Source organism: Bactrocera dorsalis, chromosome 1 (assembly GCF_023373825.1).
Source record: "Bactrocera dorsalis isolate Fly_Bdor chromosome 1, ASM2337382v1, whole genome shotgun sequence".
NCBI classification, from domain to species: domain Eukaryota; kingdom Metazoa; phylum Arthropoda; class Insecta; order Diptera; family Tephritidae; genus Bactrocera; species Bactrocera dorsalis.
The window spans coordinates 103,436,303-103,463,476 of NC_064303.1; the positions used below are offsets into that span (position 1 = coordinate 103,436,303).

The following is a 27,174-nucleotide window of genomic DNA, read 5'->3' on the forward strand; positions in this document are numbered from 1 at the left end:
ATGCATATATGAGGCTACATGCACACTTATGTGTTGCTTTATACATGTATTTGTGTGTGTGCGTGTGTGTATTTGCAATACTACTAACCTCACTTATTTGCCTCTATACAATACTTTTATATTTTTTATTGCCATTCAGTTCCTGTTGCCATTGTTGGTGTTGTTATTGTTGTAACAACAGGCCAACAACTCGAAAGCGTCGAGACTCGGAAACTCTATTTTAGTGCTATTTTTAAGCTACTCACATTTGTTTGGCCATTGTTTCGCCGCTATTCCAATGCGAATGTGAGTGGGTCTGAAGGAGAGCACACACACTCACACACATGTATGTATATAACTTTACAAACACATATGTCGGTCGCTGACGTGTGTGGTAGTCTTTTTATGTGTGTGCGTGTGGCGCACGTGTAAAATGAATTTTATTGTGTTAGGAACAAACGAGACCGCAAACCAAGAAAACAAAACAATACCTGAAAGCAGAAAATGGAAAAAGTGTGTAAATAAAGCAAATATACGAATAAATATAGATATACATGTAAAGGAAAAGTAAGTGTGTTATTGTAAGCAACCAAAAGTTCAGTTTGATGCTGCGCTGATTTTATACGCTAAACAAAATTAGAAAAAGTAAAAGCTTTAATATTTTGTGATAATCTTTAAAATCAATTAAAACAACAAAAATATGTTAAGTTCGGTTGCGCAGAAGCTAAATGCCCTGCAGAAATACAAAGGTGTCTTACAAGAACTTGATTTCCACCGATCAGTTTGTATGGCGACTATATGCTATAGTGGTGCGATCGGGACAAAATCTTTTGGAGATTGCATGATTGTCTACAGCAATAATCCAAAGTAATTTTCTAGAAGATAACTCGTCAAATAAAAAAGTTTACGATACAAGTGCATGATTTTGATTGTTCAGTTTGTATGGCAGCTATATGCTATAGTGATCCAATATGAGTAATTTTTGCGCAGTTTACATAATTGATTAGGACCAAAATAAATGCCAAATTTCACAAAGATATCTCTGCAAATAAATAATTTTTCTATACAAGAACTTTACTCCGATCACTCAGTTTGTATGGCAGCTATATGTTATAATGCTCCGATATGACCGATTCCGACAAACAAGTAGCTGCTTTTGAAGAAGAGAACCTGTGCAAAAGTTCAAAGCGATATCTCAAAAACTGAGAGACTAGTTCGTATATGCAGACGGACAGACGAACATGGCTTGATCGACTCAGCTCCTCACGCTGATCATTTATGCAGATATTATATATATTTTATAGGGTTTTCGACGTTTCCTTCTTGGCATTACAAACTTCGTGACTTTCTTTCTTTTTTTTTTTTGTTTAACATACGTATTATATCATTCATAAAAACCCAACTTTATATTAGAAAGTGACAGTAGAGAACGAAATTATAGTCTATTGTGATTAATGAGTAATACCTTCAAGTTCTAGAAATTTGGAGCACGAGTTTTAAAGTAATATAAGCTCAAAACTTATCTTCAGCTTCAGAAAGCTTAACTGATGGTTCACTTACTCGCAAACATTTATAATCCCCTTAGTTCGCTGAAGTAAATTTAACCACCTCGAGATCCGATTTTTCAACCTGGTAATAGTGGTGTCGCTTATTATTGAAAAACCACAAAAAAGAGCACACTTCTTAAGATTACACTGTAATTGTGAATAAGCCCGGGGGTCCATTCTCATCTCGAGCTCTAACGCAGAATTTCTGCACTACGTGTGAGCTCAACAGGCCTTGACCAATAGGTATTTACTGTGCAACTACGAGATCTTTCTTGAATAGAATATAATGAAGAAGATCCACTAAACTTGCTCTTATTCAGATTCATTTTGCCGCAATCGTAGGAGTTCTTCTTATTGGACATAGTCTAATAGCCGCTTTTGCGGTAAGACTGACAATCTTGTCATTCGCAAATTCTAAAAGTTTTTTGAAGAAAGATAAGAAAACACAACCAAGCACTTCCTTCTCTACTGTTCAGCTTTTCCGATACTGAGATTGGTTCTTATATCTTCGGCGAACTAGGCAAGAACGCTGAAATTTATATAAGTCCCATCAACTAATTACTCAGCCACTAATTTTCAAAATTGTATGAAGGAAAGAAGAAATTTCTTTCTACACTTTATCGTTTTTTTTAATGATTTTCTGATTAATAATTTTGAACAAGTAGGTATAATAATGGGCCGGTGTGCTCAGCGATCTGTTTTTGATCGATATTTTAACTAAACGTAATGTAAGTTACGATAAAGTGTTGATTCACTAACATTGCCAATCAATTGCTTATATAGATCAGTCAAAAAGCAAAGTTTGTCAAACAACTCATACTCATACAATCACAACCCTCACTCCCTCTCACGCGTAAGACGATTGCAGACTTCCTCTTTTTTTTCTCTACATGCGTAGACACCACTTACACGGCTATAGCCGAACTGACAACAACGCGACAATCGTTTCCACAGCTGGAGTGTTTTCACCCATTCCGACTACATGACCTACAAAGCAAACACGCCGCCTCCTGACTAAATTATATTAATGTCGCTGTATATCTCAAACAGCTCATCGTTCCATCGACTGCGGTACTCGGCGTTGCCTAAACGCAAAGGACCATATATCTTCTTCAAAACTTTTCCCTCGAACACTCCTAAGGCCGAGTTTTCATATGATGTCATTGTCCTTGCCTCTGCACCATATAGCAGGACGGGCATAACAAATGACTTATAGAGTTTGGTCTTTGTTCGTTGGGAGAGGACTTTACTTTTCAATTGCTTACTCAGTATGAAGCAGCACTTCTTGGCAAGAGGGATTCTGCGTTGGATTTCAAGGCTCATTTTGTTCTTAGTGTAGATGCTGGTACCAAGATAGACGAAGTTATCTACAATTTCAAAATTAGGACTGTCAATAGTGATGTGCCAGCCAAATCACGAATGCGATGACTGTTTATTTGATGACAGGGGATATTTCGTCCTTTCCTAGATCACAACAAGAGCTGACTACTCGCGCCAAATAGTGATCGCGACTACTTTTATTAGTGAATTACATCGAAATTATAAAGGACCAATAAAAAATTCGATTGAAGCATTGATTTGGATCATCGCAAGAGTTGTTGGAATTACAAAATTCACTCATTTAAATTGAGATCTCACTTCTTATATTTCTAATACGAATCGCATTTCGAAATGACCCTGAAGCTCTAGAGTACATGCTACATCCTTAAGCACCAACCAACTCACAAACCTCCATTAGACGATGTTCACATAGAGTAAGGTATAGAACTGCAGAGGTATCGAAAATATATGTAATGAGTACATACACTTCTTCGGCTAGTACTTTCTTAAATATTTTTTACTATATTTAAAGTGGACATAAAGCTGTACTTTCACCCAGAATATATGTTATATTTTTATGTTTGTAGCGCCATCTACTGTAACATACCGCACTCAATACCGCTGTTAGCGCCACCAACTGGTGGATAGCTTTTTGCTAATAATAAACAAATAATTTGCAATAAATAAATAATGCGACTATAAGGAGAGTTATAAACTATCCTATCTTTTAAGTTGGACCAAACTGCACAAAGTGTTAGAAATTTCATTAAAATCGGTTCAGTAGTTTAGGAGTCCATCGCAAACAAACAACGTGACACTTGATTTTTATATATTAAGATATATTATATATTCAGCTGTAGGTGCAATCTATTTGGTATGCACTTAATTTTGAACACAAGCATATCTTAATATATACATACATTCATATATATTCAGGTATATCGCGCAGACACCGAAACTCTCTGTAACCTTTCGTTCTCGCTCTCCGACTACATCTCCACCAACAATATATACATATATATATATTGTAACTATGTAACTATGTATGGCCATGCATAAATGATGTCAATGTGAATATTCTCGCATTCCGTTATTTGTTGCGGAAGTACTCTCGGCGCTACGTGTGAAGCACTTAGCCAAAATGGAGCAAAGAAATGTAAACAATGCAGCGCACACTTGCACGCATAGTAACGCACAGGTGTATGTATACATATATATATATATATTTTATATATTATATATATATATTTCCTAGGCGCTTAACTGTAGCTGTAAATATTTTTGGGCGCAAATCTACAAGTTTAGCGCTAACATTTTTTGCCACTTTCTTCACTGGACGAATTCATGCACGTAATGCACTTCGGCAATCACAGCCGTGTGCGCAGCTGTGCGTGTATGTGCATCGGTGTGCGTGAGTGTGTAGGGACTCCCACTTTGCATGCATATTTAAAGTGTGTAACAGCGAGTCATTTGCCGTTTTCGAACACTTATTCGTAGCCATTGAAGTGTGTAAGGAAATTTATTATTCCGGCACGATGTGTTGAAACTCAGTCAGCGGTTAGCTTCAACATTTCGATTTGTACGAAACCAGCAATTCGTGTGGTGCGGTTTATTTATAGCAAAGGCGAGGAAAAATTGCTTTTAAAGGAGCAAGCAAGATACTATATAACACTACTTTTATATCCTGTACGCTGGATATGAGGTTTTGCACCCGTTCTTTTCTTCCCAAGAAGCTTAGTATTTGTCGGAACTGCGAATATTGGACTAATATATGATATAGCTGCCATACAAACTGAATGGTCGGAATACAATGCTTGTTTGGAAAATTTTTTATTTGTTGAAATATCTTCCAAATTTTTTTTAAGTAAAATTATAATATCCGAAAACATGTGTCATTCTTCTTCTTCCATTTATCATTCTTCTTCAAACTTTTTGATTCTTATATATAATATTATAGAGTTAATGCTCGCTGCTTACTAAGTTGAGCCTCAGAAAGAGAAGTCCAGCAGCATTAAATTACATAATATTGGCTGACGGGCAGGCCTAAGGTAGGTGAAGTCAATGAAGTTATTCTTAAAGTTTGCCAATTCTATGCGCCAAATATGGCAATTTCACCTCCATGAAGCAAAAAATCTGAGTTTCTGGCATTATTAAAAGCATATGCCTACCTTTTTACTGATGGTGGGCAGTTTGAGAGCCTTTCTTGATGCTTTGTATTTACAAAGGCTGTAATGATTTCAATATTTTTTTGCAGTTTTGAGAAAGTTTAAGAACATTTAGAGCCTCTCGATACCCTATCTGAAGAAGCAATCAAAGGTAGCTCCATAGTCAAGTAAATTAGTGAAACCTATTAACTAAAGTTTTAATATACAAATATTATAAATTTATCGTTAAATACTTTTTTCTTAATTTTTTAATAAAAATCGATTTTCTTACAATTATGTTGACTTTATTTTAATATTTCCCCAAAAAAAATATCGATAACATTTTGACAACTTAATCGAAAAATCAATTTGTGTGTGTAATATTTTACATACATAATATGTAGCAAGACTTTTAATAACTTCAGTTTTAATATACATATATGTATGTGCATACGATAAATTTATCGATAAATATTTTTTTAATAAAAAATCGATTTTCTTACATTTATATAGAATTTATTCTAATACTTTCAATTAAAATATCGATAACATTTTGACAACTTAATCGATAAATCAATTTGTGTGTGAACATTTTACATACTATATTTACTCCAGTTTTATTTAATATACTTTTATGTTCATACGATAAATTTATCGATAAATATTTTTTATTTCGTTGATAAAAATTCGATTTCTTACATTTGTTGACTTTGTTTTAATATTTCCAAAAAAATATCGATAAAATTGTTGATAACTTTACCGATAAATCGATTTATGTATACATAATATGTACAATTATCGATTTATACATTTTATAATATCATTTTACTTAACCCAAGCCCTAAGAGAAATAGAAGTAAATCTAAGACCCAACCACCTTTCTTTTCGCGAGCTTAGAGACTTAACCTCACTTTTGGTCACGACGATCCATTGTGATACTTAAAACTCCTTTATGGTATCTCATAATGGTCCTCATAAATCGACGAAGCGCTTTCAGCCGACCATAAATTTGTTGAGGCGGCCAATGTTAATTTCGACTACTTATGACATCGGGTTCGTCGATCGTAAGACTGCCGAGTTGAATCATCCCCTGCCTTTTATAAGCTTTTGCAATGAAGGAAAAAGTGTTTTGATGATTCCACCTCACACTTCTCCATACAACTTTGACAACTTGCGTGCGTTTTTTTCCTTACTGCAAAAATACTTATTGGACAATGTCCAGCTTCACTTTCTCTCTAAGAAGCCCTACGATTGGAACAAGATGAACTTTGTTAAGAGCAAGTAGCTCGGAAGATTTCCTGTATTGTACTCTAGTCCAAAATGATATTGCAAACGCACAGGAGCCGATTGTCGAACCTGCTGAACACACCTAGTGTCAATTGGTCCAGTGCTAGAATGCAAAATGCCAATGAAGATCCAACTCGCTCCCATTCGAGCGTGAGCAGAGCAACGGTGCCTCCTATAGCTCGTCGGCCTTGAAGTTGCCAGCGATTTCGCTATGATCAGATGACCAAATTAGTCTGATGATGTAGTAGAATGTTGCTATCGCTAGTGAGGACAGATACCGGCTCTTTTTCGGTTCTAAGGATAAGCCCCAAAGAACTAAACCCTTCTCCTTTTTCCAAAAGAGCTATATTGTCTGTGTAGATAATGACCCGGCAACATCGTTCCTCAAGTTCCTTTAAAAGGTCGTTTCATACATGACCGTAGAGCAAAAGGAACAGATCGCTACCCTGTATAATGCTTTTCTTTACTTTCTGAAGACCCGTGCACTTCTCTACTCCATTCTGTCCCAAAAGAGACATGCTTGGGTTCAGCTTCGTCCTCATACGTCTTAAAAACTCCAATAATCGCTTGAAGCCGCATATTTCTAAACGCCCCTCGATAACCAAAAAGGTATCCACTGCTTAATCTTTATGGATAAATGTGCCCTAAAGCCATTATCTACCCTTATTGTAGGCATGCTCAGCACTTCATAACCCGTTCCTTGGAACTCGACCCTTAATCAATATCTGAGTCTCTCTAGCGTTTCCATTAGAGACGAGGAGAGACTGATGAGCCTATAGCCTTTAACAGTGATATGACAGCTTTTACCGGCCTTCGGAACGAACATTATTCTAACCCTCCTCCAAGCTGATGGAATAACTGTTAACACGTGCAACATACAAAACCAGCATGTTTACATTGAAAGCCAAAAAACATGAAGCAGGATTCCTGTGAATAATATTTTAAAATTCATAACATTGATATGCCAACGCATGCTAATTAAATACGTTTTCGCCTGCAGCGTTTTTCTACTTGCAACGGCAGTCAAATGCACCTATACACACTTCATTTCTAACGGCAAAAACATATATATTTTTACATTCATGGCGAAATTCCTTCTGATCAGCAGATTCAAATGAAACTCAGCATTGCCAGGCTTAGCGCGTTGCCAGACTCAGGCGTACTGATGCGCCGGGAAAAATGAAATCGAAACGCTTACGCAACAACACACAAACCCAACATGCATATACAGGCACGCACATGTGCGCGCGTACATAGATACACATACACATGAGCGCATTCTTATATGGACGCACACTAATGCAATTGCATGCCGTTTGGCTGTCACGAGCGCCGCCTCTCCATTGCTTTTTGCGCGCCGTCATTATAGCCTGCAGCTTATGATGATATCATGTCTCCGCAGCACTCACAACCTGCGCTGAGCGGGTAACGGTAGTTAAAAGTGACTTAAACAAGCAGGACGTGCGAGTGAGCGCGTAGTGGTGCGCTGGCATTTGCAAAAACGCACTGCTACCAGCAATCAGCGTGCCTCATATCAACTATCCGCCGCCACTAACTAACTAACGCACACATACTAACACACACACTCATTCTAAAGTCACAGCGTTGCATGTGGAACTTGCGTTGCCTTCGGGCCTCCGGCGCTCGCAAAGCCGCGCTTTTTACTGTCACTATTTTTGCACTTGCCTACCTCTCATCCGCCTACGTTATTTTCTCTCTACTTAATTTGCATGCGCCGCGCCGCGCTCCGCATCGCCATGCTTGCAACATAGCGCTGCCTTTGCGCATTGCTGCAACGCTGTGTGTACGCCGGCATACTTTGTTGTTGTTATTGTTGTTGCCATGGCAGTTTTTGTTATTACGCAGACATGATACTGCGAGCGCGTGGTAATTACGTTGCATGCAACGCATAATGAGCAGCATTGGTGGCAAATCGCAGCGCAACGCTCGTCTAACGGCAAATTTCCCATCCATCCACCGCCAAGTGCGTGTGTGTTATAGAAAATATGCAAACAAAATAAATTGGAAAATTGTATAATAACAAAATATTACAATAAAGCGGCCATTGCTGCGGCGCAAAAATTAAATGAGGAAAGTTGCAACGAGTGCGTGCAACCAAATGTGCGTTGGTATTTTTCATACGGACTTTTTTCTATTTTGCATTTTGTCTAATATCCTTGATGTGCGGCTAACGGCTGTTACCGTGTTGGTACTTACAACAACACACATTAGAACACTGCAACAAACATGTGGCAAGCTAAATGATGCATTTAAATTCCGTCATCAAAGCATGACGCCACATGCGGCAAGCGGGCAGAAATAACGTCACAATAATATGTATGTTAAACAGCAACAATAATAAAAACAACAATGTGCGCTGGTGTCTGCCACTCAACACTGGCATTGCTAGTTGCTGAACAAGCGCGCCTAAATGCATATTTAAAAAGTCATGCTGAAATATTTTCAAACACACGTACATACATGATTCATACACATGTATATATATTATATACACATCCATATATATTTTATACATACATACATATATACCAACTCACCTACATGAGTTAAGTATATGCACATGTCTGTTCACAGCCGTGCAAAGCATGCAGTGCCATTACCGCAATTTCAGTCGCCTAAGTTGGCAGGACTCTACACACAATGGCTTTCGTCAACATCGCCTACTCACTTCCTTCTGCAGTCGCAACCGCGGTCGTTTAGTTGTGCCGCGTTTATGAAATGCAGCGAATTTGTATGCAAATGTGTTTGACTGCCTCATATGAGTTCAAAAGTATGCTTGGAAGCTGCGTAGCACTTTACGGCTGCCATGACAGCTGGCTAACTGTTGTATTTACGGCACATTTGCATTAATAAATGGGTACATAACTTAATAACTCGCCATAAAATGCTTGATAATCATAACTTCTCCCACAAACTTTTATTTATTGAGACTTCTAATAATCCCAGTTTTAATATACATATTTATTCATACGATAAATTTATCGATATTTTTTTTCATTTTGTTAGTAAAAATTCGGTCATCTCACAATTATGTTGACTTTATTTTCATATTTTCGATAAAAATATCGATAAAAATGTTGATGACTTTGTAAAATTATCGATATTTTTTTTTTATTTTGTTCGCAAAAATTCGGTTGTCTGACAATATTTATTTCTTTTTTTATTTTGTAAGTGAAAATTCAGTTTTCTTATTTTATTTTAATATTTTCGACAAATATATCGATACAATTGTTTGATAACTTTTTCGATACATCGGTTTGTATTTTTAATATTTTATATACAAGTACATAATATGTAGTGAGACTTTTTAACTCGAGAATTAATATATACACATTATAAATTAATCGATAAATATTTTCTTAATTACTTAGTAAAGATTTGGTTATCTTACATTAATATTTCCTTTACTCTTATATTTTCGACTAACAATATCGATAAAAAATATCGATAACTTTGTCGATAAATCGATTTTTTTTTGTAATATTTTATATGTATAAAATACAAAATTATCGATATATCAATTTTGGACTATTATTTTACCTCACCTAAACTTTAAAGCCAACTAAATCTCACATAACCATGATTTGAGAATATTTCGATTTTTTCTCTTCAACTAGAGTAGTTCATAATGTTCACACTCGATTGATTCTCTTTTATCAATATTTTCTTGAATTAAAATCTTTTAAATAAAGTTATCGATAAACAAGAAACCCAAGATAAACCAATTTATCATTAAATTATCTATAAATGCATTTAAATACAAAATGTGTTCCAAAGTAAACAGGACTTTTTGAATCTAGCGCCCCTTGATCTTCTATCAACCAGCTTCATCACAGCGACATGACTTCGCGATGTGAGCGTCAACTACGCACTAGTGGTCGTGAGGTCATAAATGACGATCAACATGTGGGCCAATCAAAATTCATGATCACCAGAAATTCCATCGAAACTGTGCGTTAATTCATTAAAAATCATCCGAAATCATCATTGAAATTCATGGATATGGAATGGAACATCTCCAAAACATTGATTTATCGCATTTTGACCGAACATTTGGGCTTACGAAAGGTGTGTGTATGGTTTGTTCTGCACAAATTGACTGACAACCAAAAATTGCTCAGAATCCAATATTCGAAGGACATCATTGTGAGCGATTATTTGACCAAAACTCACATTTGAAGCATTAGCCACTCCCCGTATTCCCCTGATATGGCACCGTGCGACTTCTTCCTTTTCGGAAAAATGCATTTGCACATGAAAGGAAAGCGTTATGCAGACGTAAAGGCCACTCAAAAGGCTTGCACCGGCATACTGCTAAAACACTCGTTCAACATGCTTTTGGACCGCGCAATAAGCTGTATTAAAGCAGAAGGAGACTATTTTGAGTAAAATAAATTGATTTTGTCTAAAAACCTTTTGTTTTGGGTTCTTTATCTGCCTTGGCTGGTTAAATTGTATGTTTGCGCAAAAAAGTATACTCATAAATAAAAAATTTACAGTTTTCGGTTCTCTAACTAAAACTATTCGAAAGAAAATATTGCAGTATATGAATTCGCGAACCTACAACAAAAAAATATTAACACAAATTAGCCAAGGAACTCTTTCCAGCCATATATGAATGTTTCAAAAAATATATACACGTTTAAAAGTATCGATTATAGCTTTTCAACATAACTTATTTGAATAGAAAATTATGAAATTTTTATAGAAATATTTCAAATATAGTATAGCGAAGCTTTGTAAATACAAACTTTTGTTGTATATTTACATTTTCACATCAAACATCTATTTAAAAAGGAGCCAATATACGCGTATCATACAAACTGTACATACCTTGCCATAAATAAAACAGAAAATCTGCATTTGCCACCACGCTTACGACTGCTTGTGGCAGTTATGCGTTTCAATTTTAATATGAAATGAGGCCAACGCTAATGTGCCCACACACAGCCATTGTTCTATGCTCGCTGCCAATACAATTGTTGTTGGTTTTTACGAACGAATGCAAATGTCAGTGCGTGGAGGCTTTTCGTCGCTGTTTTACGATTGTGTTTGTTGCTGTTGTTTTAGAAATATTCATGCCATTTCACATCTACGCACCGACGCTACCGTTGTCTGCGAAGATTTACCACCCAATTTACACAAACACAACACACAGACATTATTCATCTTGGCGGCTGCGTTAACTGCGCGGTCTTCAGGGTCAAGGCTCACAACACGCCTTGGCAAGCAATGCAGAAGTGTCTTTGTGTTGGCTTGCAGGCACAGGAAAAAGCGCGCGGATGACTTTTGTCTTGCATTTTCTATATTGTGTGCGCGCGAAAGGAAATTATGAATAATGAAAGGAAGAAAGCGGAATTATGTAAGTGGGAATGGAACACTGTGGGAATATGCAATAGTAGAACTGAGCTGGATTATAAAAAAAGAGAACTGTAGTTTTTCACATTTTTTTTTGAAATAATTGCACATTTTCTAAGAAAAAACTCAAATTCTCCTAATTTTTAATAGATTTTCCATGCCAAGCCTTAATGCACCTCAACTCACTTATACGAGCTTCTCTACAATTTACCAACTCACATATTTTCGTTGAACATTAAGTGTCATGACTCTCCCTCTTTAAGTGACCTAAATTTTCTGTGCTAATGATTAGTTCGTTAATTGAGGCAACAGAAAATATTGCTTTCACTAAAATCTAGTATCGTTGCCCGCCTCTCCTAACTTAGCTCATAGAAAATTATAAGCGACGCCAATCACATCAATATTCAAGCTAAAAACAGCAATTAGGTATGTTGCATGAAGTACTGCGAAGCAAAATAATAACAAAAATCGAAATCGAAACTGGGTTAAGCGCCTAAAACGCCACCACAAACTACGTACACGTCGCGCGCGTCAAACCCATCAATATGACGATTCAATTAAACGCGTGTTTGGCTTTATCGCAGCCAAATTCACGAGCGTAATGAATGAAATGCAAAAGCGTGTTCACATCAAAATGAGACCAATTATTTGGCGTAAAATATGTTATACATACATTTGTACAATTGTACAGATTTTATGCTTATAAATACAGCTAGGTGGTGACAGCATTCGTTGTAGCGGCAGCAATAGCGGGCAGCGGCGATAGTTTGTTGGAAAACTAGGTTAACAAATTATTTGAAATTCGACATAAAATTTCATTTCAAAAATGTATTTGTGGATGTACATGTATATAATAATTGATATGTACAAAAATAATTTTCATTTCATTCGCGTTATTGTGCTTCAAATAACTGCTGAAATGCCGAAAAGTGAGTTATGTGGATAAAATCAACATTTTTGGTTATTGTTAATATTTATACTCTAAACACGGTATACTAAATTTGCCTAGAAGTTTTGTAACAAACAGAAAGAAATATAAGAGATCACAGTGCACATATAAATTATTAAAAAACAACAAAAAGAAATATTGGTGATTATACAAAATGTATACTTAATGATGAGCTTAAGAGCTCTGAATATGTCTGTACCACATCTGGATAAGTGCATGGTAGTCCCTTAGATTTTAAAATATCGAGCTGAAATTTTTCACACATTATTTTTCAATCATGAAGGTACTTATATGATGGAACCATCGAAATCGGACCAATATGGGATATAGCTACCATACAAAGTGACAGCTCGAAATCAGGTCCTTGTAAGGAAAACTTTTTTATTTAAAATGGTAGCTTCACGAAATTGCACACAGATTATTAGCCAAAACAATGATACTATCGCCGAAGAAATTGTTCAAATCGGACTACTATAACATACAGCTGCCATATAAACTGAGCAATCAAAAAAATGTTCTCGTATAAAAAGTTTTTTATTTGACGAGATATCGTCACCAAATTTGGTATGAATTATTATCTAAAGCATCGGTACAATCTCTGAAGAAATGTTTTGGATCAGACCACTATGGGATATAGCTGCCATACAAAGTGACAGATCAAAATCACGTTCTTATAAGGAAAACTTTTTTATATAACAAGATACCTTCACAAAATTCTACACAGATTGTTTTCGAAGATATTTCTACAACTTTCGATGAAATTGTACCGATCGGACCACTATATCATATGGCTGCCATACAAACTGACTAATAAAAATTAAGTTCATATATGGAAAGCTTCTCAATTTTGAAAGTTATCTTCATCAAATTCACCACAGACTATTCTCCAATACAGCGCTATAATCTCTAAATATATTTCTCAGATCAAATCACTATAACATATAGCTGCCATGCAAACTGAACGATCATAATTAAGTGTTCGTATGGAGAGCTCCTTCATTAAAAGAGATATCTTCATGAAATTTGTTACGGGTTATTGCCTAAAGCAATGATATAATCTCTGAAGAAATTTTTCAGATCGGACTACTTTACCATATAGCCGTCATACAAACTGAACGATCGGAACCAAGTGCTTGTATGAAGAACTTTTTTATTTGACAAGATATCTTCACAAAATTTCGCATGAATTATTACCTGAGTCTACAATATAATCTACGAAAAAATTGTTCAGATCGGATCACGATACCATATAGCTGTCATACAAACTGATGCATAAACATCAAGTCCTCGTTTTGAAAACTTTTTATTTGACAAAATATTTTCACCACATAAATGCCAAAACTCTCTCTCTCTCTTTTTCTCTTCATGTTATATGAAAATCCACTTAATAAAAACAGTTTAATAATTTTTTTTACATAAAAAAAAATAATATTTCGAACTTTTCCGCATCAAGGCTGATTTTTCTGCACTTCACTGCCCCACTTGGCCAAAACTCAAGTCAGCAGCATGTCGAAATCTTTTGTTCACCTATTAACCCGAAAAGCTGTGGGCCTTTTGTGCAGATTTGCGCTAAAATTTTTCAACTCTCTTTGGTTTGCGCTCACCAGCTCTACGCTCCGCCATTCAACTAGTATATGTATGCTTATATGTGTTAGACTCATATCCTTGTCTGTATTTGTACGAAAAAAAACTACTACTTCGCGCGCTTAAAAGCTTTCTTTGAACTCTTTTCATGCAGTAGAGCTGCCAACCCTCCTACGTCTTGCCGTCACAAGTGTGCAGCTCACCGCTAGCTGGCAACGTATCGGCTGCATCGCTTACAAATCCTTTTTAATTAATTGCATTTTCAAGTGATTTCCCATTGAATTTTGAAATTACTGCCACCTCATGTGCTGAGCATGCGGCAGGGCCAACGTGTAACACCAACTCACAACGAGATATCGAGCTAGCAAGCTATTGTGGCAGTGGCAGGGCTGGGTCAAAGCGCGCTTGCTGCGCTAATAATGTGTAGTGACTGGAAATTTTCATGCCGGCTGCGGTTTGCCTTATTGTGGTTGTTGCTGCGACCAGCAATAACAACAAAGTCGTTGCTAAGCAATGCCACCGCGCTGGGGACTACGCCCGCAACTGGCGTCGGTTGGTTGCTGATTGAGGTTTGGCAGTCGCTGCACCGCTGCATGGCCATGCCAGGCCTTCGAAGGGGTCGCCCACAACAGCAGCAGGCAGCAAAAGCAGCAGCTTCTTAGCACATTCTTTATTATTATTATTTGTTAGCGTCGCTTGCTGCTGCCATGCTGCCACTTGCCACCCCAGCGTGTGCATATTGCGTGTTTGCACTAGTTGCTGTCGCTGCCGCTGCCTCACTGCTGCTGCTGTCGCTTGTAATCATGTGAATGCATGTGGAAAATTCCACTTCAGATTGCAAAAGCGCGGAAAATTAGAAAATTATTGTGGTTGGCGGCGCGCGGCAGCGGCATGCTGCTGCATAGAGATACAGCGTGTGTGCTGGTGTGTTGCTAATAGCCAGCGCTGGGTTAAGTGGGGCACTAAAGGTAACCGCTTGCCGGCAAGCAGGAAATTGCACATAAAGTATGCGCGCAAGTAAACATCGTTGCAATATTTGTGCTGATGCTGTTGCTAGCATTTGTTGCCACCTGAATTATGCAGCAGTTGCAAGTGAAATTACATTGCAATCGAATTAAGATCACTCATACGCCCCGGCAACTGGCTGTTGATATGCAATCGAAGCGCCCTTGTCGCTGTTAAATAGGTGAAATGCAAAAAAATCGCGCTTGCTCTTCATTATATTTGTGGTATATGTGTATTGTGTGTGTGTGTGAAGTGTAACCTTGGCACCGCCTTGCCATTTGTTACACCCTCGAGTCTCGACAACTAACCGCAGCGCGCTTTCTCAAAGCTCATTACAAGAGTTTTTCATTGCATGCCGCACTTGTGTGCTGACTGCGCTCATTTCGCTCATATTGCTTGCGTTGCCGTTTTTGTTGCGTTCTTTTCGTGTTGTTGTAATGTGTTTTATCTGCCTCAACAACAATAGCGCAGCATTCAGCTGCTTGCGCTGTCATTTCTTCATCAGTGATTTTCCGTTTCTACTGATTTACCGCAAGGCATCGAGCCGTATTGTGTTCGCAGCCAAATGCGCTCAGTCACAACAATAGCAACAACAACAGCAGCAGTAACGATAGCACAAAAAACAATAACAACAACAACAACACCACCGTTAACACAAAAAATCGCAGGTGAAACAATGTGTGCAACACAGCGCTGACGGAAATTGAAGCAAAAGTTGCTGCGCTCGTCTTTCATTTGCCGTGCTCGTCTTTCCCGTTGCCGCGCTGCGCTCGTTGGCGCAACCTTTTGAGTTATTTGCCATTTTTGTTTTGTTTCATCCACGCTCAGCCATTGTGCAGCTGCCATGGTACGTTATTCAATATCCATGTGTACAAATACGCACGCAGTTTTGCGCCAACAACGCCCGAAAGTATGCAAAAACGCCGAAGGATGAAAATTAAAACTGCAATGTTCGCTGTTTTTGCGCACAGAAGCGGGGGGCGAGCGGGGCGAGAAATGCCAGCTGATTGCGTGCGGATACAAGGCGAAATTCTGGTTTGAAATAGTATTTCTGGAATCTTTTTGGCATACAATTTAAAAGATTTTCAAAATATTTATTTCGAAATAATTTTTTTTGTGATAATTGTTTTGACAAAGCATAAATGTGTCTTTATTGAAACTGATTTTTAACAAAAAATGAAAACTTTACTTTCATCTCAACTGAGGTTCTTCAAAAAGACATGCGTTTTCGTTAACTTAAGAATTTGACGCCTAAAAGTAGGCTAAGGAACTGAAGATTTCTTTGAAAGCATATGCATTATTTGCTTTTGTCACAAAAAAGTTTAAAATGTTTATCAATTTTCTTTATCAGACTTCAAAACTTTTGGAATATAATTTAAAACATTTCTAAAAAATTGAACTTTGGAAAAATTATTTGTACAAACCAAAAGATAAGCTTCATTTAAACTGATTTTCAACTAAAACTATAAATAATTTTTTCGAAAAAATGTGCAAATTCGTTAGTTCAAGCATTCGACGCCGAAAAGTAGGCAACTAATTTGCTAAAAACTCAATACCTTGTTTTTGAAACCAATATCATTATTTGCTTTTGTAGTAAAAATGTTTTAAGAGTTTAATTATTATCAATTTTCTTCATCAAGAGCAATTTTTGGAAAAAAAATTTAAAAATTTTCAAAAAATATTTTTTTAGAATAAATACTTCGACAAGCTATAAAATAAGCTTCATTCAAACTCATTTTTAAATAAAAATAATGATAAATTTATTCGAAAATATCCAAATTTTCGTTAGTTGTAGTACTGGACGCCGAAAAGTATGCTACATTCCAAAAAATATTTCTTTAAAATAATTACTTCGACAAACAATAATTTCTGCTTCATTCAAACTGATTTTTTATAAACCTATTTTTTTTTTTGTTTTTACGAAAAAACTGCATTTTCGTTAATTTTAGTACTGAGCGCCAAAAAGTATGCTGTAAATTTGCTGAAAAGGACATTGAATATTTTGGTCTTTAATTTTTTTACTTATTTCATACACTAGTTTGAAGTGTTAAAATATTATAAATTTTCTTCATCAACTTTCAGCACTCTTTTGCTATGCAATTTAATATTTTTTTCAAAAAGTTTCAAATTGTGATATTTACTTCTAGGAGCGACAGAGAAGTTTTCAGCCTAGTTTTTAAATAAAAATAACAATTTTAATTTCATCTGACATGAAATTTTTAGAAAATATGACCATTTTCGTTAACTTTAGCAATGAACTCCTAAAAGTATGCTACAAGATGTTGTTAAAAATAGCTTTGTTTTTTATTTACTTAAAGCATATACATTGAATATTTGGAGTTTCTTAACATGACTTTCTTAACCCGTTCGACAAGTTTTAAATATTTAAATATTATCAATTTTCTGCATCAATTTTCAAACGTCTTGTAATCAGTGCCGATTATTTACCATTCAAGCTACTAGTTTAATAATAAAGTATATAAAATTCTTATAAAATATGGCAAATATATTTAATATTATCTGTCACTATCACTTCCAACTCAACCAAAACAAAAAAAAGACAAAATTCCAGCTAAACTGCACTAAATCCTCCAAGCAACAAACGCACCAAAGTCAAAAGTTTTAATAATTAATATCACATGGCCAAATTCAAAGACTTTTATGGCTTTTTAATCAACCTGCCGCAACATAAAAACACACACACTCTTACTTCCCTAACAATTTTATTCAAAGTGCTATAAAAGAAGCAATCAATAGTGTTGCCTGCAAAAACGAAAATAAACAAAATTATTAAATCCGCAAAAAGAAGTTATGAAGTCATAAAGTCATATTTGAAATCAATGAAAAGGATTTTCACAAACAATTATGTCAAAGCAGTGACTTATCAAAATGTTGCTCAAAGCATTTATATTTATTTATTCACTCCTTGCATTGCTGGCTTTATTTGCATAACAATGCAAAAGCTTTGCTTGCGTCTCTTCCATGCAATCAAATTTCGGTGGAAAATATGCGGATAGCTTTAGAGAAATAAAGAGCGCTGATATTTTTTCAATCGTTGAAAAAAGGTGTAAATGAAGTGCGAATTATTTTTGGTTACCATGGCGTATGAGTAACACTTGAAGCACAAGTGTTTTGGTTGCTTGAATGGCATAATCCTTGCTTTATAGCTAAATGTAATGAGGCATAGCTTACTAAATTATAAAATCACTCATACAAATATATCCGTATATAAAAAATACGATTTATTATCCCATAAGCACTAAGCTAAGCGGTAGTTTTTACAAGCGCTGGTTGGCAGGCAACGCATTTTTTGATAGCGCAAAGCTATTGAAAAGTCATGAGTAGAGCTGATTTTTGTTGAATTATAGAAAAAAATCTATATTAGAAATGTATTTATATAGTATTTTTAGATACCATGTCGTATGAGCAACATTTTTTTGAATTGATTGGATTGCGTTGGTAGTAACAAATTTATGTAAAAATATACATATATTGATAGCCTAAAGCTATAAAGTAGTCATTAGGAGCACTGACTTTTGTTTAATCCTAGAAAATAGGTATATTAGAAAAATGTTTAGTACATACATATATTTAGATACCATGGCGTATGAGTAACTTTTTTCACAAATTTTTTGATAGGATGGATAGCGTTGGAGACAACATATTTTTGTAAAAATATATGTAAAATAATATTATATCTGATATCAACACGCCAACTTTCTAACAACTACTTGCAATATTAAAAGTACCACATTGCGTATGCGTAACTTTTAAAATATTTCAGCTTATTTTTAACTAAAAAATCTCTAAAGCATGATTTTTTAATTAAGTAAATAAAAATAGCATAAAATACCCAAAACTGCTTTAATGGCATAATTAATAGAAAATATGCACAGCTTGCAAGCTGAAGCACATAAAGCAGTGTTTGCACCACTTTTCATTGTCAAAGCAAGAGCAAATACTACAAGTATGTAAAAATATTTCTGTATTTGAATAAAGGAAAAACATAAATACTACATGTGTATATAACATTAACAGTATTGCTTTAAATCAAAAATTTCTGTCCCAATTTATGCCATGTCACATAGTAATCCCTGCTTAAACACAAGCTACTGTTCCCATGACAACATTTATACAAATGTATGGGGTAGAAATATGTTTCCGTACTTCAAACAAATACTACAAATATATACCTTCAAGCAGCAGTTATGGCATTTGCAAGTTAGATGCTTCACATTTATTAAGAGTTTAAGAAAAATCAAATAAAAACACTCGATTTTACTTAAACAAAAACTATTCTGCATTTCTGCTACATACAAATTTTAGTGCTTAATCGAATAGCTTCAAAATATAAATTCATTTAAAAATATATAAAAGTCAAGCATTAGCTCATTGAAAGTAAACAAAGTCTTTATTGAAAAGCTATAAATAAAATCGATTTTATCATCTTCATGCAATTTTCATATCAATAAATTGTATTTTTTTAATTAATAATAACTGTTCTTCGAAATTTAGTTTTTAATGCTTTCTCGTGCTCTGACGATTGTCTCTATGCTTGACTTTAGGTAACAGCTTTTAAATTTGCTTAAATAATAAAAATAATTGAGGAGTGTTCTCATATTCAACTCATCATTGTGAAAACTAAATTTTCTTCCCTTAAATAGTGAAAAAATAAATTTTTAGTAAAAATTGCATACAAAAATTATTGCAAGTGATTTCAGCAAGTAAATAAAATTATGTAATTTTTACGCCATTATGTATGAAACTCGCTTTCTTTTGTATGTTCACTACGGGCACGCTTCAGAAGTCCAGGAACTTTACCGAATTCTCGACAGTTTTCAAGCATAAATCTGCCGATATTCGTAAGAAGTTCATCAGTCGTCTCTGGCTTGTTGGCATATACCATAGACATAGAAATCGCACGACCGAGGCAACCAATAGACTATAATTATTATTATATTTCGTGATATAACACGTTCACCAAATTTGGTTTTCAATAAATCGATTGTCTCATTAGCTGTGTGATTTGTGGCGCCGTCCTGAAACCACATATTGTCCAAGTCCATATCATTCCAATTGTCGATCTTGATCATCACGAAAGAAGTACGTCTCATGACGCCGCCAGCCCAACAAACCGTACTTTTTTCGGAATAAAATGGTGACTCATGGAGTACCTGTGGATTCCTACCTGACCACCTAAAGCATATTTTGCTTATTGATGAGGCCATTCAACGAGCCTCATCGCTGAAGATGATTTTTCGATGAAAATCCTGATCATTTTCAAATTGTTACACAGCCCAATTCACGAAATTACGACGATTCTGGTAGCCAAGCGGCTTTAGTTCTTGTGTCAATTTCATCTTGTATGGACGCAGACGAAGATCTTTTGGCAAACTTCGCAACAACGACGTCACAGAAATGCCCAGCGCTTGAGAACGATATGTGAGAGACTAATTTGGGTATTTCTCTTTGCGCTAGCGGCAGCAATATTCTTGACTAAGGGCACTTATTTGTCTCATTGGCAAAAGAGTATTTTGTACAGTATCTGTAGATTCCAATGTAGATTCAAATTTTTCCACTAGACGCTCAATTGTTGATTTGACAGAACGATTATGACGACCATAAATTGAACGTAGCGTTCTTAAAGTTGAGGCGTCTGACTCATAACTTCGGTAGTAAACTTCAATAATTTCAACACGTTGTTGGATCACATATCTTTGCATTATGAAATGGCAAATTTTAGTGAAGATAAAGATCAAAATATGGCCTGGTTTGATGTCTCTATCGGTCTGTAACGTCTCTATGGAAAACCCCGATATATTATATGCATATCATCAGCATGCTGACCCGAAGCGATTTAGTCATATCTGCCTGGCTGCATGAAAACCTTTTTATTCATGCAATCGAAGCTAAAGTTTTTTCTTATAAAGGGTGATTTTTTAAGAGCTTGATAACTTTTTTTAAAAAAAAAACGCATTTGCAAAATCTCATCGGTTCTTTATTTGAAACGTTAGATTGGTTCATGACATTTACTTTTTGAAGATAATTTCATTTAAATGTTGACCGCGGCTGCGTCTTAGGTGGTCCATTCGGAAAGTCCAATTTTGGGCAACTTTTTCGAGCATTTCGGCCGGAATAGCCCGAATTTCTTCGGAAATGTTGTCTTCCAAAGCTGGAATAGTTGCTGGCTTATTTCTGTAGACTTTAGACTTGACGTAGCCCCACAAAAAATAGTCTAAAGGCGTTAAATCGCATGATCTTGGTGGCCAACTTACGGGTCCATTTCTTGAGATGAATTGTTGTCCGAAGTTTTCCCTCAAAATGGCCATAGAATCGCGAGCTGTGTGGCATGTAGCGCCATCTTGTTGAAACCACATGTCAACCAAGTTCAGTTCTTCCATTTTTGGCAACAAAAAGTTTGTTAGCATCGAACGATAGCGATCGCCATTCACCGTAACGTTGCGTCCAACAGCATCTTTGAAAAAATACGGTCCAATGATTCCACCAGCGTACAAACCACACCAAACAGTGCATTTTTCGGGATGCATGGGCAGTTCTTGAACGGCTTCTGGTTGCTCTTCACCCCAAATGCGGCAATTTTGCTTATTTACGTAGCCATTCAACCAGAAATGAGCCTCATCGCTGAACAAAATTTGTCGATAAAACACATTTCGAACCGAACACTGATTTTGGTAATAAAATTCAATGATTTGCAAGCGTTGCTCGTTAGTAAGTCTATTCATGATGAAATGTCAAAGCATACTGAGCATCTTTCTCTTTGACACCATGTCTGAAATCCCACGTGATCTGTCAAATACTAATGCATGAAAATCCTAACCTCAAAAAAATCACCCGTTATAATCTCAAATTCGTTGCAGAAATTTGCTTTATTTATTTTATGGAAAAAGCGGTGTTTAAAATTTGCATTAAATTTAAAAAATATCCTTTCCGCCTTCGCACCTACAAAATTGGTATTGCAAATATTTTAATTGCTTACATTTGCCAATAAATATTTTTTGCCCACTCATAATACACACAAAGCACTATTTATTGCATACTTGCCGCCTATTTTACATATGAGCAAATTATGTAATTTTCCGCAGTTTTAAATCCATTTCTATCGCAGATACTCGTAAATCTCCGCAAGCAATAACCATAAAAAGGCACCCAAAAAATACGCGCTGCGAAGCAAAAAATGCAAAAATAATAAATTATAAATAATCGCCAGCAAATATTTGACAAAAACATAGCTAGCGCATAAATAACGGATATGCACAGTTATGGATACACACACAGACACACAGAAGTGTGCATTTGACATCACTCAGCTATCAGATGACCGAGCAATAATATTTAACTGGCGATAACTACCTGTAGCAACATTTATTTTACAGCGAATAACAGTAAAAAGCATATATAAATATGTGTATATGTATATGTGTGTATATATTTGTTTATACATACATACAAATTTATTAAAAGCTCGTGGGCAACTGCGAAAGCTATTGAAGCATTGACCGCCAAAATGTGTGACATAAATAAAAATTGAACTTTGAGCGCGCCAACCTATAGGCAAACACATACCCATATGCACACACGCACACACGTGCAAACATTTACAACGTTCAACATAAAACACAAAGCGATGCAAAAACAATTAAAAGCATTACATAAATAAAGAAATTTCCACAAATGTGGCAACAAAAACGATTTTTCATTTCGATTTGCCACAATTCACCATCGACAACAACAACAAATACCGAGATTTTCGTATTTTTACACATTTACGAGCAAATATTTTCGCAACAACAACAAATATGGCAAACACCTAGCAGCGCAAACTAACAAATTCTCGCTTTGCTCGCAGCGAATGAGCAACAACAGTCCAGCGTTGGCCGTTGCATGGAGCTTGAGTGCACCAGGATCGGCTCTATGGCTGGTTACGGTGCTTTGCGGCTTGAGTGCAGTCATTCATCAAAAATAAATTAAATGCACAGACAATCACTTTGGCATCGAGTATTTTATGTAATTATGCCTGTAGAAGATTAACATACAATTACATGCACACTCACACACACACACTCACACACAAGCGCACACACACGCTTTTGTAGCGCATAAATTCTATTGTGCTTGCACAAAACCACTGAAGTCCACTGAAATATAAGCCAACCCACATGCACAACGGCTGTTGCATATTTATAACTGTATTATCATACATGTGTGTTTGTGTATGTGTGTGTGTGTGTGTACGAATGGCATAAATTCAGCAAGAAATGTAAATAATACGAATTATACTCTGCGCCGACAAAATAAGGAAACACAGTTGACTAGACAGACATAAGGACATATTGTATTCGCACACAGGCATATACAATTACATAAACAACTCACATATACACGGACATATGTATTGTATATATAAGGTGTGTTTCAAAGTAAACAGGACTTTTTGAATCTATATTTGTATGTCGACTGGTGCGTTATCTTTATCGATTGTCCAGTGAGAATTTTATGAAATTTCATTAGTTGGAAGTGAAGTTATTGCGTTTTAAGTGTCAGTATGTTTATGTTATCGGTACGAATATGAGCTTCGAACAAAGAGCCAACATAAAATTTTGTTTTAAAATTGGTAAAACTTGTATCGAAACGTTTCAATTGATGAAACTAGTTTATGGTGATGATTGGCTATCCCGTAGCAGAGTGCACATGTGGTTTCAGCGTTATCAAAGTGGTCGTGAGAAAGTAAATGATGATCAATATGTGGGTCAATCAAAATCCATGATCACCGGAAACTCCATCGAAACTGTGCGTGAATTCACGAAAGATCAGTCGAAATCATCATTGATCTTTATGGAAATGGAATTAAACATCTCCAAACATCGGTTTTACGGCATTTTTACAGAACATTTGGGTTTATGACAGGTGTATGCATGGGTTGTTCCGCACAAATTGACTGACGAGCAAAAATTGTTCAGAATCATCTTGTGACTGATTATTTAATCACAAATCACATTCTAACCCTTAAGCACTCCACGTATTCACCTGATATGGTACCGTGCGACTTCTTCCATTTCAGAAAAATGCATTTTCCCACGAAAGGAAAGCGTTATGCAGACGTAGAGGCCATTCAAAAGGCTTGCACCGGCATACTGGCGGCCATACCGGCCAACGAGCTACGATAAAACACTCGTTCGACATGCTTTTGGACCGTGCAAAAAGCTGAATTGACGCAGAAGGAGACTATTTTGAATAAAATAAATTGATTTTGCCGAAAACACCATTTGTTTTTTTTTTTTGTTTTAAGTCCTGTTTACTTTAGAACGCTCCTTGTACGTATAATGAAGTAACATACAAATGTTGGTCGGTTGAACGCTTCGAAGACAATTTGCATGCATATTTAATGGCATAAGCTGAAATATTAATACGACAACGCAGACATTTGTTGCTAAACACGCACACACTCACACACATTGCGTGTTTAATTTATTTATAGAAATTCCCTACGTGAGAAGAATGGGCTTTGTGAAATTCTTCACTGTGTTAGCTTTTCGAGATTTTCGAAGAAAATATACACGCAGATATAAAGAAATAATATCATACCTACTAGTTCGTCACAAAAAAACAAATACCGCGAAAAAATGTATTAAATTTAAACTAAAGTTAAAGAAATCGAACTATTAGAATTTAAAAGAAAAAAATTTAACAAAAGTGGAATCTAAGTTATTGTTGTTGTAGCGGGTACCTAAACCCAGTGAGGATCGTAAGAACTAGTTAAGTTGTTGTCGACGTCATTCAACGGTAGGCCCAAGAAACGTGCTCTTTCGACGGTGTCTGACCAAAGGGAGAAGTGTGTCAGATGAGTAGGATTAGTGAGGCATGCAACGAGGTGTCCAGTGTCATGTGGAGACTCGTTACACTCTGGAATTATATTAGATATGTGGTCAATTCCCACAACAGCCAGTTTTAGGCACCGGAATTGATCCGGACTTTATCCGGCTAAGAGTTCTTATTTCAGAGATGTAACCGTGTTTCGATCGGTAAATTTTAGTATAAGCTTGTAGTCACTGATGCAACGCCTTGCAGCAGAGTTGCTCCCTATCCGCCTGAATCGTGCTAGCATTAAGTCAAACCAAAGACTCCATCCAAACTCCACCTCGGTCAGGTGTATTACATGCAATGCATGAAGCCATCTTAAGACCACCTCAGGCCTTAAGACACAAACGCAATAGACCACGAGTAACGTGGTTCTATGCTGCCAAGGCACTACCGCGACCTTACCCTCTAAGGCTGTGCAATCTGCACCTTGTTCACGGACTCCATCCTAGTGGCCCACGGAGGACTACCACGATCCATAGAAGCTCAAATAGCCTGCATGACTCTCAACCTGATCAGAATAAAGCTTGTGCAAGAACTAAAGCCGCTCGACGTTCCCAGCGACATCGCTTCGCTCTATAGGAGTTTGAAAAGTTCCAAAGAGATTCGACATTTTCAAGCCAACTTTTATTCAGCGATGAGGCTCATTTTCGACTATATGGGTATGAAAACAACTAAAATTGCCGCATTTGGGACGAAGAGCAACCTGAAGAGATTGAAGAGCTCCCATTTGATTCAGAAAAAAAAGGTTTGGTGTATTTTGTGATCCAGTGGAATCAATGGATGGTCGTTATCGCGTCAGGATAACTGACTATTTGATGTCTGAGATTGAAACTCGTGATCTTGCCGACATTTAGTTTCAACAAGACGGCACCACTTCACACACATCACATAAATCAATGGATTTATTGAGAGAACACTTCGACGGGAAGATAATTTTATGGTTTGGTCCGGTCGATTGGCTACCAAGTTCATGTGATATCAACCCGTTAGACTTTTTCCTGTGGGGATATGTAGAGTCTAAACTCTATGTGGACAATACCGCTTCGATTCTGGTCATGGAGTAAAACATCACGCATGCCATTCTCCAGTTAAGAGTCGGAATGCTCGAACGAGTCTTCGAAAATTGGAACCAATGAATGGAAAGTCTTCAATAGATAAATGCCAAAGAATTTTCTTTCGAATGATAATAAACATTCTCGAGCTCTTTATTTGCAATGGATGGAGGCTTGACACAAGTACGCCATTCTCTGGGAAGGAGTTGATAAAGGGGTTGAAGTAAATGGCTGTCAGTGCGTTTATCTAAATCTCATTGCGTTCGAAGTCTGGTCGGCGTACTGTTCGATGTCGTCGCCGTTATCAAGGAAAGGCCTCTTGATGTTTTTAAAAAGAGTCTCCGCTTCAAGTGAATTTGGAATGGTTTCTGCAAAAACATCCCCACAGAAACTGCTTGAATTATGTTCTCTAACCGAAAACATGTGGCCCACGCTATGTATGTGTTCAACAGGAGACATCAATAGGCATCATGCAAGCGTTTCGAATCCTGTATTTTGACACGTCTGAAGCTTTTTCATCTGAGTTTAACTACGAGTATGTCCAAGTGACCATACCAGTGCATAGTAGCTTATTACCGGCCAGCCGAAAGTTTCTTTATCCAAATCCCAGAAGCTGCCGGCTAGCGACTTTAGAATTTTGTTGCGGCTCTGTACTTTGGCAATAATCGCGCTTGTATGAGAAGTGAAAGAGGACAGATTGTACAGTGTTACACCATAAATCTTAGGGTTGTTGGCGGTCGGAATCTTAACGCCATAGATTTTGATATTATGATCCAGCCTGTACTACTTCATATAATTAGTGAGCATGGTCTCTATTGATTTGGTGCTGTAAAGGAGTAGCTGTTAATTTTCGAGCTCATGACATCGCCATAGTAGCTATAACCTGTAGTGGTTTCATATCAGCGCAAAGATATCTTGTCAAAAAAAGTCCAAAGAAGAACTTTACTGAAGCCTACTTGTATTAACAAAAGACGATTATAGAAGCAGCCATTGCTGGTATTGATAGTGTCACAGAAGTGACCGTACTTTAAAATTATTGTCACTGTGAT

General features: G+C 36.4%; 2 protein-coding genes across 8 annotated transcripts in view; one reads left to right on the plus strand and one right to left on the minus strand.

Annotated features, from left to right (window-relative positions):
* LOC105231228 (uncharacterized) overlaps positions 1–27,174 on the minus strand; it is a 196,959-nt gene that overhangs the window by 99,936 nt on the left and 69,849 nt on the right. The window lies entirely within an intron of this gene.
* LOC105231226 (protein eyes shut) overlaps positions 1–27,174 on the plus strand; it is a 174,825-nt gene that overhangs the window by 74,064 nt on the left and 73,587 nt on the right. The window lies entirely within an intron of this gene.